The sequence below is a fragment of the Cygnus olor genome, chromosome 5, assembly GCF_009769625.2.
Source record: "Cygnus olor isolate bCygOlo1 chromosome 5, bCygOlo1.pri.v2, whole genome shotgun sequence".
Classification (NCBI taxonomy): domain Eukaryota; kingdom Metazoa; phylum Chordata; class Aves; order Anseriformes; family Anatidae; genus Cygnus; species Cygnus olor.
Window position 1 is genome coordinate 57,952,908 of NC_049173.1, and position 14,481 is coordinate 57,967,388.

Here is a 14,481-nt window from a genome sequence, read left to right on the forward strand (position 1 = left end):
TACTTCTATTTTAATGATAGAAGCAAGTAACAGAGTCTTGTTACATTGAAAATGCCCTTAATCTACCTTCTCACAAATCACTACTACTACTTAAAATGAATTTATAAGGCACAGTTACAGCTGAATTGTAGCTGACTGAATATCAGAGAACAGTTGACTCAAAAGACTACATTAACTTCTAGTATGTACTGTAATCTAGTATGCTGTAAATATCTCAACTAATCCTACAGCTCAAAAGTAAAAACATAATAAAATACATGGACATTGTCAGATGTCAGACCTTCTCAGTAGGGACAGATATATTTGGACTAAGGCCAACCTACCTCTTATTTTTTCCTGAATGAAGAGACCATAATAAGTTTAATCTACTATTACAAGCCCTATTTTCTGGAGATTTAATTTTTTTCATAACTCTTTCCCTTTGAATATTTTGCTCTCATTTTTTATGTCTGGAACCAGACATAGAATTCTGATAACATTCCTGTCACTGCAAGGATAATACAGGTAAAGCATTGCCTCCCCACTTCTAAAGGATATTCTACTGATTGTTTAAGGATTAGGGCTGGTTTTGTTTGTTTGTTTGTTTAAGTATAACTCTGAAAAATGTGTTCTGACAGCTCTGGACAGTTTCATTCTGATCTTCATTTCCATGAATGGAGGGAATTCAAAAACAAGTTATGCATGACAGAAAATGTGTTAGAGAATTTTTTTTCTTAGTGCTACAGATGCATACACAAGGCATTGGATTCTACTGTATTCACAATCTGAATGAGGTTTCTTAATGTGTGCTAGCAAAATAAACAACCCTGTGATGCTAAGGAGTCATGAAAAACAAAAGGAAAATGAAATAACAGTCAAGGCCCTAAAACTTGTTCCCATAAAGGACCAATGCCAATCATCCAACCTGACTGGTCTCTCCATCGTCACAATGAATAAACCAAACCATTCTGACAAAGAATCAATATGGCATTGAGAGTTTCACGGGACAAGTCCAGTGTCTTTTTGGTAAGTGCAGTCATAAGTCACACTTATCAGCCTCACTGCCTGAAATTATATCCTGGACCAAGGGCTGATTTGCTTAACTTCAACTGTGAGCTGTATGATTCTCATCCACGTTTTTCAACACAACCAGAAACTTCCTTCATGTTTCCCCCTTGCCATCATGACTATTCCTGCACCATTACTGAAGCACATGGAAAGTTTCTAGAAAGCAAAGTTTCTCTATAAAATACCTATGTGTTTTGTTCAAATTTTTTAATTTGACGAGTTCCCGCTGAATTAAAGACAAAGCTCGCACAAACCACGCATGGATTATTTCAAAGTGCACGAGGGTCCAGACCCGTTCAGAAAATCTATTCAAAGTCAAGCTGAAGTTGGTTCCTGAAGTTGGTTTCAGGATGTATTTGTGAGACAGTTTGCTACAAAGCAAATTCACTTGGTGAATTTCCATAGAAATTATTCTTGGCTGGTAGGCTTCCCAGCTCAGGGCAAACCTCAGGATTTTTCAAGCAGAGGGAGCATGGGGACCCAGTGCCAGTTTGTCACGGTGATCAGGTGGCGGATGACAGGCAGATGATTTTTTTACTACAAAACCACAAAGCCAAAATCCTTAGATTCACAGTATCAATTACAGTGCTAGACTTGGGATTTCTAGCAGCCAATAGCAACAATAACGGTCATGGTATTGATTTATTTTCTTTGTTCCAGAGGCCCTGGGAGAATATTTATTTAAGAAATACCATACATTGGCATCCCATAACAGCATTTTTTGCCTTGTAGGAAATTTGAAAGCAATTTGAAAACAAACAAATCAACCTTGCAAGCCACAGTGTTCTCAGCTAGCTAGCTTGATCCTCACACAATATTTTAATTAGCATTTAAAGAATAAACTGATTTTTTACATGTCATGCCCTAGGTATGTTTTTTAATCCTTAGCGTGTGGGTCTGCTGAATGTATTCTAGTTACTTCTCATAGAGATCAGACATATTAGTTCAATGGATCTCCCTTATCTACATTGTGTTGGGTGTTATAATATACCTTACTTTACATAGCAAGTAACACCACTTCTTATGTGTTGTTGCTGTTGTTGTTTGTTTTCTGTTGCTTGTACACTACCTTAAGGGCCACAGGTTTTGTTCCAGTGATACATTTAAGAAGATTTAGCAGAGCAAGCAGGATAACATCTAATGGTTCTGATTAGATTCCAGGTTCATTTTTGGAAATATTAAATGTACCACATTTGCTGCAAGTACCAGAATTCTTGGTTCAGATATTTCCTACTAAATTAAAACTGGGTTAATAGAAGGTAGCATGCAGCTGGTGTCAGAAGAATGACGTGTTCAGAGAAAAAAAAAGTGATGCCTTTGCCTAGTGTAGCCTTTTCTTAAAGAGAGACAAACTATTTATTTCTTCTAGGAAGTGAATAACCATGTTGCATATACATCATCTAAAACTCAGAGTATGTTGCTAAAAATGTTCCATATACGGTCACATCAAGGACATTTGGGTTATATTTGGACTTCTGAAAACCTAATCCAAATTGCCAAATGATGAAATACATCATAACCACAATGGGCTCCAAGAGGAGCCTATTTCTTTTTGCCAGCTGATGTCCAGACCTAACCCAGAGGCGAAAGACGGGGGATGAATCCCAGATGTAAAACATGTCTTTACTGTTATTTTATAATGTCTTTGGTTAAGAGGAACTTTAGTAAAACAACCAAAGAACACTCTCTATCTTCAGTTTTCCATTCAAAAAAAAAAAAAAAAAAAAGCTTTCAAAGGAAACTCTCAATAATAGAGCAGCAGCTGCTTCATTTTGTTTCTCAGAAATACCACATGGTGATGATTTTACAAGCAATTGTTGCAGATGTTTACCTTGTTGTGAACTACTGCCCTATTTAATATCTGCCAAACGGGAGCTTACTTGTAAACATACAAACTTTTCCATATGTTTTCTAGCAAAGCTTTTACAGAAAACCTTCAGCTACATACAAAAGGACTCCAACAAGTAAAACACTTTGAGGTCCTGCCACCTCGTGAATTCTGTTCTCATTTGTGAAAGTGTTGCCACTTGAGAAGGGTTTGCACAAGGAGACAAAGAATAAAAAAATGAAATTAATGGTCATTGCAACCAAAAACTTCAACATGCATCCAGAAAAGAAGCTGTGTAAGAAAAATCTATGCCAAAGAGAGCTTCTTGCAGCAGCTAGCAGGGTCTAATGCATTAAACATGCATTAAAGAGAGAGAATGCAAGCACTTATATTCTCAAAGTAAAATGAGACTCACATTCTGTTTTCCTTTTTTACTGATTGTCCCTTCCTAGAACATATGTTTACCTTGTCAGCCAAGAATGACATTAAATTTCACAAGACAAATAGCAGCTTCCGTAATAAATGGTTTCTAAAGGATTTAGGTGTAAATCAGAGAAATTTCAAATCTGTTGATTATGCTGTGCTAAGCTACTTGACAAGCCCAATCCATTGCTGAAAAACACTCAGCAACTTCTTGCTATTTGTCATGTTCTTTAGAGCTCAGAACAGAAAATACTCTCTTTGCTCGACTGCATGCTTCCACTAGCCTTTCAGAAGGCTTTCCTGGGTTCTTCCCCAGCATGTAATTTTCCTGATACTTCAGTATCTATTTATACCGCATTTAATATTTATAATGGGAGTGAGATACACTTTACACAAATGCAGTGTTACGCAGTTGCAGTGGCTGAGAGAGTCACCAAAACTTTAGCAAGTTTAAATTGTTCACATACAACTTTTATGATTTGATGCTGTAAAAGAGAAGAGGGAAAACACAAAGCAGTAACCTAAGTGACCAGTGAATGACATTATCATCACAGGGCAGTGCAGCAATCGTATAAATACGTATATCACAAAGAAAAAATATTCCTTTTGCATTTTAGAAAGCATAAGAGCATGTGTGTGGCCCTTGCTGCCCATAGCACAGCTGCTGCATACAGTCCTTCTCCCTCATTGCCGACAGGAATACTTCATCTCCTCTTGTGTACAGGAAATTTAAGGGAGGATGCTATGCAAATACATTTTTGTAGTTTCAGTCCAGACTAACAAGTCATAGAAAATCTTACCTCACACCCACAGTATTCATGTACACAACCCTGTCTGCAAAGTAGCATTAACCAAACACATTTCTTGGTGCGGTAGGTTTCTTTGGGAAGACAGAATATGGTACAGATACAGTCTCAATTTTGCATGGACCAAGTTAAAAGCAGTATCATTACTCACTTAGTTGCCTTAGCTCAAAACAAGTTCAGACACACTAGAAGAGTACAGTGAAGAGAGCATATGGTGAAAAATGTTCCTTTCAACCTTCACACATCAGCCCAAAGACTCAATTTAAACACTTCAGAGAGGGCAAGGCACTTCAGCATCTGCTAATGAGCACAGGAGCTTTGTTACACAGGTTGAACTTAACTAAGGATCCTTTCCTAAAGTACGTGAGCAGAGCTCTTCCAGTAATGATGCTAACACAAAAGGCTTCTGATATACCTCCCCCTCAACCAGAGTGACAGATGTCTGATATGTTTTACTCTTGAGTTAAGACTTCTTCATCCGTTATGCTCTGTTGCTAATACTGATAGGTTAAATAAAAACTCATTATAGTACCTATATTTAACGCTTTGTGCACTATGTAAGAGAATATTCTTATTTTAGAATTTATAAACATGTAAATGTCTTAAAACACATTTAAGACGATGCGTTGTCCTGCCCAGCTAGAAATGTTTTGTATTTCCCTGCAACTCTTATAAGTATCAAAGTTGCTAAGACTAATGTTCATATCGGAAAATGTAGAGCATTTCCATTTAAATAAAGCTCAGCATTAGTGTATACAGTCCTCACCCTGAAAAAGGGGTTGCCAAGGGACTACAGTGTGCTATTCCAAGAGAAAAATCAAATAGTAATTCTACATTATATGTTTCTAATTATAATCAACTACAAAGCCTTTCTTAATGAGACAACTGTGTAAACAAGGATTGTTCTTACAGATTATAAAACTACTTGCTCTAACAGTGGGTATTACTAACTCCAGAACAGAGATGCTGCTTTATAAACACAAAAATCATTTTCATTATTATTTTCTGTTGATAAATTACCTATGGGATGTTTGATACTGAGTGCATCAGTGTCATTCTTAGTCATCTGGCCACAATGGACTTTGAATCTGTCCTTCTGTCCCTTCACTCCTTTTTGCTAGTGCCACGTGTTATATTGCTTCTAGTATTCAGTCCTGTGCATGCAACTGGATGTGCACTGGACCTCTAAGACCACAAATAATCCCATTGAATGCCTCTACAATATTTTACTTGGAAGCACCGCATTCATTCATTACTCAAAAGTTGAAATTTTGAATGCATAAGAACAATATAATCTTCTCTGTCTCGTGACTGGAGACTGGATTAACACAGTTCTTCAAAACAAATTAAAAAAGAGGCTGGAATAAAAAAGATTGAAAACAACTGCCATCTGATGAAATGAAAGGATTATTCTATATATAGTCACAAAGACATTTTTCCTTTTTTTAAATTATTCTCTTAACACGGGACATGATTTTACTTCTGTGAATGTTTCTGAGTGTCAATACATTGTTAAAATATCTTAGAAAAAAAAAAGGCATGGCAAAAGAACGAAAAATCTCAGTCAAATCTAAATTGAGCAAATGTTAACAAATGTTTTGGCAGATATTCCCTCAGTTTAATTACAGAATGAGTCATGTTTAACTATCCTTCTGGGTTACAAATGGAGAGTTCCTTCAAAGATTTATTCCGTATGTAGATATAACGTGCATATTTAACAGTCTTACGAATATGTTTTTTCAATATACAGCTGCTGATAATATGCACTATTTACAAAATTAGAACAATGCTCATTTGGATTCCTGAGACAAAGGAGATGTGTTATTACCCTATAATGTGTTTTCCTTTTTAGAATAGAACAACAAATCAGATTATTTTGGATAATACTCTGAAACCAAGGAAAACTTGCGTTATTGTATTAAAACCTAAAATGGAATGACCTTAAAGAACCATCTGAAACTCTTTGATATGAAGAAACTATAGTCAGTGGTTCTCAGTTTTCAGTCTTTCTTTCCAGGGATCTATGGACTATTTATTGAAGGGATCCACAAAAACTAATTATGGAAAGCAAATGCATTGTATGTATCTTCCACTGGGAAAGTTTTTATGGGCATTCAAAAACTGGCAGAGGTTGAAACCCATTAGAACTACAGCCTTTTCTCAGGTGAAACAAAAGTTTTGCTAAAATAAGTTTAAGAAGTGGTGAAAATACTTTCAAACATGCAGATTACCTCCTCTCAAAAGGAAACCAAGGTGTTTACTTCTGTAAAAAGGTTAAGAATGGTATGGAGCCAGAGCCCTTCAAGCTGCATGCTAGGGATTATAGATCAGGCCTTGCTCCAATGCTGAAAGGCAAAGCAGTCCTGTTATGAATCAGGGAAGTCACTGAAATGAAATGATTGCTAAGTTCCAACACAAAGGTCTAGGCAACAGCAGCTCTAAAGAGAATGTGATATTATGCAGAGAAATGAAAGAGAAATGCTGCTTATATATGTGAGTTCAACTGCAATTTGTCTTGCTATCATATTTTAATCTTTGATACTTGTGGATATTAGAAGTTAAACAATTAAAACCACGAGTTTACTGCTACCAAATACACACACCTATTGCTTAGACACTACAGTGGCACATATAAATTACCAAGGTTAAAGCTATCAGCTGACATCAGTTGACAGAGATGCGTCCCTCTCATATGCACTGGTATGAATAGTTTTTTGCCATACAACAGGATGCGTGGGTTAGATGAGTTGGTTCTCAATCTGCTATAGTGTGCAAGTGTGTACCTGTGGCACATTTTTCTACTTCTGTTCTCCCTAAAAAGCCTCATAGTTTCTTCACCTCCTAAAACCTAACTGAATGAATTACAGTGCTAACTACTTGAATAGGAGGATATATCCACTGGAAACCCTACATCCATTTCTACATTCAACCCTGACCATATACGTTTCCTGGCAGACCCAAGATTAACGTGTTACATTTTTAGAAGAGGTATTAGTCACTTGGGCTTTTCTGCTTTCAATTTTTAATGAGGTAGCATTCTATCTTTGTACCTTCATTTCCATCCTATGAATGAATCATAAAGAATTATCAATACAAATGCTTTCAATGTTTAGCTAGTTAAGGTACCATTACAATATCCATCATTATGTTCAGTTATCAAGAAATTACTTCTGCATCACAGCTGCATTCCACCTACAAAAATGTGGGGTGGGGATGGACTCTAGTGAAGAAAACTTCAGGTGTCTAGATATTTCCTAGCAATAACAATATAAAATGTTCTGGCCCTTTTGTGTTCAAAATGCAAATAAAAATTAGAAGCTGAGCATTTTAATGACTTACTGATGTCTCAAATGCATTTAATTTTGACAAGGCATGCATCTTGTTCTTGTATTACTTGTGTTATGCTACACTTTTTTCTGTAGTATTCCATTAACTTTCCAAACTTTGGAATTATAAGAAGGAATAGATTTTATATTCTCCTCTGTTAACATGCTGTTAGCAAATATAGACAAATATTGATTGGGATGGAGGTGTCCTCTTTACCACAACTCAGACTATTTCTTTTGAAAACTGTCTAGTTCAACATAAAAAAGAAACACAAAAATGAAATACACCTATAGAAATTATTCTGACTCTAGGCAGTTACTTATTAAAAATCACTGCATTACTTATTAAAAATCAAATATCAGGTTAAATTTTCAGTCAGAAAAGGCAGTCACATGTTATAATGATGCCCAAGGCAGTATCTAAATATCTTTCTGATTTTGGAAGAATTCTAAATAAGCACTGAGGCCTTAAGATCGTATCTATAGTGGTTTCCAGGGTTTTCCCTTATTTGTTGTTTTTTAGATGTAGCAAGCATGGTAACTGTAGTTATCTATAAAATTAAAATATTTTAAAATAAATTATTAAATTTATGTTATCAGTAATTATTTTATTTGAAAAGTATTTCATACTGGGAGCTCTCAGAAGAAATGGCCATTGAAATACACCACTGGTTGTACGATAAAATATTCCTGGCTACTTTTCTTCCAGTCCATGTTTGAATAGGTCAGCAACAATTGGGCACGCTACAACACATTCTCAGTTATTCAAATATCCCTGAGTCTAGCCTTGAAATCATGGAATAAATGAATGCCTCCTTTTTCAAAAAAACACTGTGATTGTAAAGAAGCTAAGAACGTCAAGAATGGACACAAAAGGAGAAATTTCTGGGGAATATAGCTCAATCGTCATTAGCATTCTCAACAATCACAGGATAACCCAGAGTTGAATTTCTACTAACATATCACAGAAGTATTTGTACGCTCCACTCCTTCTACAAAAGAACTACATATTGTGACAGACTGTTCACTCTCTTGGCTACAGAAGGGAAGGCAGATGATGAGAGGTTACAGTAGACTGCAGATTAATATATGAAAAGTCTGACTTGATTCTGATAAGATTTCTTAAATAGGAAAAGGAGATGCATTGGCAGGTGCTGAGTAGTAAGGTTATGGTGGGGGGAAGCACCGAATCACTTTCTGTGGAAGCACAAAGAGCTGTGCATTTGTCTGACAGGCTTGGGATTTAACGATTAGATTGTCTTCAGGAGCAATCACGTGTTTCAGACTCGCTACTGCTGTCCACCACCACTACTTCTTCATGATGCTAGGGCCCCTTACATAGCAGCATTTCAGTGGCTAACTCTGGGTGTAATTTTACTTTTAGCATAAAAGTGCATTTTTACACTGCAGCTAAGGAATCTCATTCAAAAACAACATAAAACCACAAGAAAACTAAAAAACAGACACTATCTGGTTAAAGAAAATGAAAGCACATTCTCTTTTTCACAGTTTTCACAGTTAGATACCCAATAAAAACTGAAACGAAAGTCTGAAAATAAATAGAGAAATAATTTTTAAGGGGTATCATTTTTTGCGTAGATAGTTAGGCAAATCTGGTTCCTTTGCTAAATGATTATGTTTGTATATTTGTACTTATATTCTCACATGCATTTAGAATACATAGAAAACTTACCATGACAATTTTTTGCCTTTTAATTCACATGGTTGCAATGAAGTTTGATGAGCACAAGGCACTTGGAACCCTTGGATGAAAGGCATCGTATAAACATTATTCAACAGCACTTCAATTATCAGTAATTCAGTATTCACAAGTCATAAAATAAAGACTTGGTTGCTGTCAGTTCCAATTTCTCTAGTAGAAAGGCAATAGTTCTGATAAGCAGAGAGAAAATAACACTAAAAACATGGAGACAAACACTGATTTCTAAAGCTGAGTACTGCATCTTTTATTACAAAACTTTTGGATGGAAATACTAACAGACTTTTTTTAACTATTAATTACAGAAGATACAGATCATTTGTGAAACTTACGCCTTTTTAGTAGCTTTTATAATCATAAAAAGTATGTTTACTGTTCCTACTAACTGATTGCCTTGCTGCAGTACAAGCTAAGAGATCAAAGAATGTCCTGGCAGTGGAAGCAGAATTGCTAAATCCAATATCTTGACTCATTCTTTTCATTTTAAGAAAGACAGATGAGAAAACTGGCAATGCACTCTATATCTGTATTTGTGCCAAACAGCATTGTCCATCTAGCGTAACTGATCCAGCAATTATAGTCAGAAACTAGAACTTAAAGAAAAATAAATTTGTGCATCAGTGTCATGGTGATGTGGCATCATACAGTGTTAAGCATGAGAAATATCCCTTATCCTCATACAGACTAACTAGTCAACAGTGTCCCAGACAGATGAGGACTCTACACTTTGATTTTAACATAAATGATAACCACTTTACTACAGATATGGGTAGAAGAGGATGGAAAGATTTAGATCATGTTTGTTTGTTTGTTTTTTCCTCTTACTACACTATCTTTTTCCTGCTGAAAACAGCAGAGCTAACACACAATGCTCAAAGTGACCAGAGGCAGGCAGAGAAGTGGGGGGGGGGGGGGAGGGAGAGAGAACCCACTATGATTTTTCCTTCTTTGAGCAGTACGATCAATACCAATACTTGCAGCTAGAAAAGAAGAAGAAATTGTTATTTTTGGAAACAAGATAAAAGAGAAGCACTTTTTAATGCAATGGGTAATGAACTAGATTAAGCTGTGAGAGGGATGTGATATGAAGTCATGGAAGCTGACACTAAAGGCAAGTTCAATACAAAAAGGGGAAGAATTAGATAAATTAATGTTCGAAACATTCATAAATTGACTTTAAAATGATTAGAGATTTATCCTTAACCATTCATAATACATCAATGAAGGATGCTGGGGAACAAAACACAGAAACTACCAGGATCACAAGCTCATCTCTTTTTGCCACATGTAGGAAGAAAGTATAGGCCTGAAAGGACTTGTAGTGCATCTCTCTCATTCTTAAGCTCTTCTCTGTGGGTCTGAAACAAATCAGAACTCTAACCATAAGTTAATAAAAATTTCCTTGAAAGAGCTAAAAGGGAAAACAATGCAATCAGATATTCCCAATACCAAGTAAATATTTGTTTTTCATGTTTTAAAGTTTTGTTTCTTTAAATGCAAAAGAATAATAGAATTGTGTACTAATTGATTTGATCCCATTTAGGATTGTTGAAATTTCATAAAGCACAGAGGCAGCACTAGATACGTTTCCCATTTTAATACCTCTACTTTCCTATGCAAGGCAGATTAGACTATATGGGCAGCCAAACTATGCACAGGGTATTTACTAAAGAGTATTTTCTCACACAAGTTAAGTAAAAAGCAATTCTGTGTTTTCTATGTAAATATTGAACTTCCATAACATTCCCTGCTTAAAAAGATGAAGTGTTCTGGTATTGGCTGTTATTTTGCTCTCACCACCGTGTCCACTATGGACCATTTCCAGACCTGGATACCTTACAGTTAATACTTGCTCATGTTTCTTCTCTGATCCTAAATCAGAATTCATGAGACAAATGTTAAAGTAATTCAGAAAAGTGCAAGGGACCACACAGATGCCAGTGGACACCTTGGGCTTTTCATTTATAAATGCTTTGTGCTAAAATGGCTCTAAGTAGTATAAATTAATATCATTTAGTATTCATTAAGACTGGTTAATAGGATATTATACATAAACTATTATCAAAAAGTTAGATGAGCTTTGAGAAGTTAGCCACTTCCACGTCAGGAGGAAAGATTTGTGCCTAATACCTTCTGTTTGAAAATTTTAGGGAGAAAAAAAACAACACACTACAGGCTGCCAGCAGTGAAATAGAGTGGTGAAGCGTTCTAACTCAGCAGCAAATTTGTTCTTCCACTTGATTTCCACTCCTTCTTTGTAGCTTTGTTCCTGTAGTGATGTGTATATGGTAGGCACTATCAGCTCCAGACTCTGTCCGTCACATCCCAAGCTTATGGTAGGACAAGGCCAGTCAAACACCAAAATCCCTTCTTTCTCCCCATTTCTATAGTCTCTGAAGGAAAGAAATCCAGGCAACAGATCAGAGAGATCACAATGACTGGCAAATGAAGATTGTAGACAAACCTTCTCCACAGTTTGGATGGTGCCTGTATCTAATCAGCGCACCAAGGTAGCAAAAGGCACAAGCAATCTTGGAAGCATTACTTAAGTATTATCCACACACTTCATGTAGGCCCTCTTTCCTAGAGCTGCCCTGAATTTGTTAAATGAACCTCCTACTGAAGCATATAGGAGTTACAGCACAGTGACCAGGCTCAAATCATTGCTGGAATTAATAGGCTCCTGACTTGCTGTGCTCCTACACCTGACATAGCAAGGCCACAAGGTAAAGAATATATTCTGAACACCCTAAATATAGACAGACTAAACAAAAGGAGACAGACCAGCTTCTTCAATCTCTGCATACGTCAGGCTGTAGGGATGCTCTTGTCTTCCTGAACACACTGAAGTTATTATTAAATAGGTTAATGCACTCATTCATGGTTCAAAGTATTCATTGCTATCAACTGAAAGTCAGCAGTCCACCCTGAGTTCTGACTCCATCTGATGAATTACCTTGTCTGCAGTGCTGGAGCTATAAATGAACACAACATCTGTTGGAATGCTAGGTTTGAAAGGCTGGCTGAATAAATCACTCTGCAGAAATTCCCAAAGCTACTAAGGCTCTTTCCATAGCTTCTGTCCTTTGCCCTCCCCTGTCATGCATATATCCATACTTCTTCCCATCTAGTGGGAATTATTTTAGTATTGTTGTTTGCTCCATTTCAGTGTCTTAAAGGCATATGTTCTGTGGGGCCACATAAGAGGGTCAGCGGTGGTGGTAAGAGCTATTACTCTCTATTACAAAGCATAGGAAGTTCAGTTACTGCTTCAGCAGAAAGATTATTAGTGCTGTTTTTAACCTCCATGTTTGGAAAGAGCATTAATAAATTAAAAAGAGTGAGTATATAAGATAATAATTTGTGCTCGGTTCTTTGGCAGCAGTAAAGAAAATAAGAATAGATTTGGCAGGCTCTCCTTGTTTTGTTAGGCTTTGCCTTCTGGTATCTCCTTTTCCCAGTCCTCCTCTTTGCAGATTAAATAGGAAGACTCTCACAATTTGAGAAGACAGCTGTTGGGTCTCAATGGGGATTGCAGTTTGTCTCTTGCAAGCTCACATTCCCGTCAGTTTTTACTGGTACTTAATCAGATTAACTGTCCATGGTTAGGGAGGGGAGAGCTGCAACCAGGAAATGTCTGATCCCAAATGTCAATTTCCATCAGGCACTGCAGCATCGTATTTTGACAAAAAATATTTCTGGTTTAACATCTTCATTAAAATGCCAGGTCTCCTAACAAGTAGTTAAAAACAAACAACTTTTCTTAAATAATAGTGTTCAGTATTTCAACATAAAGTGATTGACCAGCCCTAAAATTGGTGTCAGAATTATTTATGGTTTAAATACTAACCTGAAATTTTGAATTGGACACCATCCACACATATACAAACATCAGATGGTCATTTTTATAATCCATCATAAATCAGACCTCTTGATAAAGAATTAACTCAGTTAAAGTTTCAGGGGAAAAATAGTTTTTTAGCCACTTGGTCTTTTGGCCTTTGATGCTTCATTGAACAAACACTTTCTTAAAGTGCAGCCTAGCTACCCAGGTATTATAAATGCATTCCTTCTCCTTCTGATAGAAAACATAACATTTCAATAGATTGGTTAATAACTGATGTTGCTTACTGTCCCTCTGTATGTATTTAACTTTATATTTGTTTTGAAATGTGGATAAGTGAAAGTTATCTCCACTGTTAGATTATGTCATGCTATATTTTTTCTTTTTTTTTTTTTTTTGATCTGTAAGTTAAATCAGAAAAATTAATTCTGCATACAAATTAACACACTAGAACTCTCTCGGGATCAGCACCTATGATTGTACCCTGCAGCAGATAAAGTGGAGGCAGAGAAAAGGAGTTGAAATATAGAGTTAGCAAACAGCTGATGGTAGTGGATAACACGGGATTCACAGTCCCACTACCATCCTCTTGAGCTGACCATGCCCTCTTACATTACAGGTAGAATACTATTTCCTCATTAAACATTTTGTTCTAGTACATCAACAAACTTTTGTATTTGCATGCTAGCAAACGCATTTAAAATAAGGTTTGTCCATGGATCACTCATTGCATGCAACCCCATATTTTCATGTGGGGTAAAACATTTTAATTAAAGTGGCTTAGGTGTTCCTGAGAAAGTAAAAGACTCATGAAACTTAGTTGAAAATTTAATTAGCAAAGGTTATTTTTTAATATTGTCCCCAGTGATTTTTTTTTCTCACTTTCATTAATAGGTTAAGAGTGTAGATTACAAATACTGAATAACATTAAAAAATAATAATGATATCCAGGTTTCTATCAAAGTATAATTCAAGAACTCATTTCCTCATTACAAATTTTAAATCGCATGCACATTTTTCCCCCTTTACTGAGGAATTTAATATCTAACTTTGACATATGCTCCACAGACTTATTGTAACTGTTAAACGTTAAAAAAAAGCTAATGAGGGAAGACTTATTTATAGCTTAGCCTTTGGTGGTACGAATTCTAGACAATTTTTGAATCAAGCTTTATAACTTTAGAAGTAAAAATTAAAAAAGAAAGAAAGAAAGAAAGAAAGAAAGAAAGAAAGAAAGAAAGAAAGGAAAGAAAAAGAAATCCCTGAAGCTAAAGGGTATAAAAAAAGGAAAGAGGAGATCTCTTTTTCTATAAAAGTACTGGCATTTATGTTCCTATTAGTCATCTTTGCCATTTTAACAGCAGCTCTCATGCTTTACATCTCAGGTCTTTGATGCACCTTACCAACCATAATGAATACATCTTAATGTAACTGTGAAGCAGTAAGATAGTGCCCTCAAACTTAGGATGAGAAAATGAAACATACAT

At 36.0% G+C, this 14,481-nt stretch overlaps 1 long non-coding RNA gene across 3 annotated transcripts in view; it reads right to left on the minus strand.

Annotated features, from left to right (window-relative positions):
* LOC121071169 overlaps window positions 1-14,481 on the minus strand; it is a 150,027-nt gene that overhangs the window by 38,944 nt on the left and 96,602 nt on the right. The window lies entirely within an intron of this gene.